Here is a 3,823-nt window from a genome sequence, read left to right as displayed (position 1 = left end):
TGTTTAAATCGATTTAAAATTTGTATTCGAGAATGTATATACTTTGTGGTGTCTCTGATGCTTCCTCCTGGGCGTTTGAGAAAACGAATATACCACTCAATCCCTATGTGATGGATGTAGTGAGCAAGCCCTAAATATGAATTAACATAAAGCTCTTACGCTTGGGCAAAAAATTCCATATTTTACAGCCACATATGAAACAAATCTAGTGTCGGACAAGTTCATCATATATTTGGATATGACATATTGAAATTTTTTATATAAATATCACTGTATGAGAATAAAGATTATATATCCCATATTTCAATTAGATGATGAAATGAGTCTCACAAAGTTTTAATTTCTGAAATTTTCAGCGAGCGCACTCTTGATATGGTCCGTATCTGTTGTTGCTGGCCAACCGCTGCTGCGGTCTTCACCTATCAAAAAACAAAATTGCGGACGTTTCCGATAGTCTTAGTAACACACCTTGCTCTAAAACCGTTTTTAGACCAAAGAAACCTAATATGCCGCAATGCCTCTTTTGGCTATCCATTTTGAAAGGCATAGAAAACAATTTTTAAAGGAGACTGTCACTTGGAAAGAGCTGTGACACGATTGAAATCGACGTCATAAGCCTGCATGTTTACAAATATTGCCAGCTCAACGTCATATATAGCGTGGCGGGGAAAAAACTTATAGGACACCCCAACATCAAGATGATAATGCCAGATAAATTGTTAAGTCTTGAAGACTTTAAGCTTGAAGCGGTGCACGCCACTTCAATATATATGTGGATAGCCAATTACGAAGCGGGTGTGCCCCATAAGTGCGACAAAGTATTGGTGGTGGGAAGATATGAGGAAAAATATAGAGAGTTGGACTTAGTGGGTGTAGCATAGTAGAGTAGAGAGTAAATTACATATCGTCTGGAGGGGATTATTCAATATTTGTTTCGTTGTAAGATGGAACAAAGATTATTTCGTTCTATGCATAATAAATATCGCTTATAGTTCTACACGTCTGGACTTGCCTTTATGCATATCTTGAATTCTATATCCAGCCTGGCGTTATTGCAAACATATTTGCATTATTTAATATAAACAAACACCTCGGATGGATGTAAAAACAAACTGACTGTTTTAATTATAAACACAACAATTGATAGTTAAATATACAGTTCATTACCAACAAATTTCTGATAAACAATAAAAACGGCAACAACAAATGAGAACAAATTCAAAGTACTGAAGTGCTCCGGTCATGTAATGTTAATAAAAAGGCGCAATGTGCCACGCAAATGTCAAAAGAATAGAGTGAAGCGGAGCGCACCAATACATAGAAATAGAAATTAATTTAAAACACAATTTTACAAACTTTTTTTTTTTTTTTTGGGGTTTTAACACAGCATATAGATTTTTTTAAGTTAACTTTCTGTTCAACCCTCACGTGTTTTTTTTTTTTTTTTTTGTATTTTATATATTTCGCATAAAACTAAAAGGAAAAAAAAAAAAAGCTGACTTTTATTTGCGCATAAATTAAAATTTATAATCACGTTAAGCATTACTATCTATGGCTTTTTGGTCTCTTTTCACATTTCGATTTGCATTAACAATCCAGTTTCCCCCTCCAATTTTCCATTGCACTGTACACTGTCTCAATGCAATTTCAATTTATGGTTAAAATAAATCCAAAATATACATATACATACATGGATAATCTAAACGACGACGACGATAAGGTTTAACGTTCATTTCCTTTCATATATACATATATATACATAGTTAATATAGGAGATCAATCTGATGAAATAATATATAGAAAATATATAATAAATCTATCGTAATAATAATTTTAAGAACACTTAACTTTTTTACTTTTTGGAAAAGGTATATATAATAATATCAAGCAAACTTTCTAGAAAACTAAAGACAGATGTGTGTGTAACATACAAGTTAAAGCAGAAGGATGAGAAAGAAAAGAACACGTGATTAAGTTAACATTATTTAACCCCTTTTCTTCTCTTTTCAAATCAACCCTGTTTTTGAATAATCGATAAACGGTTATTTGCGTTCCTTATCGTTGCTCTCCTGCTGCTCGTTGAAGTGAAGAAAATGAAATTGCAAAAAGAGGGAAACACGAGAAGCAATACACAATAAAGAATTAAAAGAATATTTGAGTATTTACCCACGCAGTGCTAAGATACTCAAGATGCTGTGGAGTAGTTGGTCTCTATACTTTTTGTTATACTTTACTTGTAAATAATTTATTCTTCTGCACAGTCAGGTAGTAAGATTTTTATATACTTGAGAATATTTAGGTGTATATGCAGTTATGATGGTCTTATTTTATATATATATATATGTATATATATACTCACCTTTTTTTACAATGAGTTAATTTGCTTTTATATATGATTTACGAAAAGCAAAATTTTTGTTACAAATAATTGAATTGATCTCAATTCTTATCAAAAGCAAGCGTTTTTTGTTTTTTTTTTTTTTCTACTTTTTGTTTTTTCTTTCTGTTATTGTTCTCAATTGAAGATAACGAAAGCTTGAAACCGTATACAACAAAACCGCACTCACTTGAAGTTAATGTAAAGTGAGCGGGGTGAGGAGCGTTGAAATATATAATATACACAAATGCAACTTTGCTCTTTTGTTAACCAATCCCGACATATGTTTCGCATGATATTACATGCATTGTGTATAGATAAACATTTGTACGTTTATATGTGCAACAGAGCAAAAAAATGTATATATATGTATATATATATATATATATATATTACATATGAAAACGAAAAATCTTCAATTATTTCCCGTTTTGCTATATAAAATCAAGTCCCCCTGTGTGCGATGCTTTAAATGCGTATTGTAATTATTTACTGTTATATTCAAAATAAAAAAAAAAATAAAAAACTCTTCTCTGCTTTACTTGTCTACTTTTCTTAACGTTTATTTGCGTATTGCAATTTGTTTACACAATCTATTTTTTTATATCGAATAATTATTTATTTTTTTTCTAATATCGAATTTCTGCATTAACTGAAAAAATGCCAAGAAAAAGAATTTTATTACAGCAACACTTATACATACACATGCATTTATTAAGCACTCGATTAATTCTCTGAGAAGTTCTTTCGCTTTGTCAATGTCAGTGTTGTTTTCTTTTTCTTTCTTCTTTAGTTACGTTGTTTTTTTTTTTGGTTTTTTCTCAACTTTTTGTAGCTTTTCTTTTTTTTTTTTTAAGCAGATTTGATTTCAATTTTCAATAATGGATTATAAACGAATTAAAATATATATGTAAACACTGAATATGATAGAATATTTCACACCGCGCTTTGATATTTAATAAGCTTTTGTGTTAAGAACAATGCCAGAACGTTTTCTGTTTCCCAAATGTATATTATATTAATTAAAGTTTCTTTACTTTTTTTTGATAGATTTTTTTTCGTGATTTCACGTTTTAATTATTTAAGCTTTGCACACTATCTATTATATTTTAATTTTTCATTTTTTTTAAGTTACGAAAAAAACAATCTCTCTTGCCTTTCTTGACTTCTTGAATTTCACATACACACTAAAAGAAAATAAAAAAATGTTTGAATATATATTGTTAAAAAGTGGTAGCTCTATTGCTTTCTCTCTCTTTCGGACACAAGTAAAACAAATTGAAAAAAAATCCCCTCTCAGAGAAAATAAGAACCCTAGCTGTCTGAGCTGATTGAACGAATAATTGAGCAAGCAGACGTTTAACGATATTTAACGAAGCCTAAAATTTAAAAACCAAATTAGAAGAGTTGCCAACTGCCACTCAAGAGCATGAAAAAAGAAATACT

The sequence above is a fragment of the Glossina fuscipes genome, unplaced genomic scaffold (genome assembly GCF_014805625.2).
Source record: "Glossina fuscipes isolate IAEA_lab_2018 unplaced genomic scaffold, Yale_Gfus_2 28, whole genome shotgun sequence".
NCBI classification, from domain to species: domain Eukaryota; kingdom Metazoa; phylum Arthropoda; class Insecta; order Diptera; family Glossinidae; genus Glossina; species Glossina fuscipes.
Note: the sequence above shows the minus strand (reverse complement) of the source record.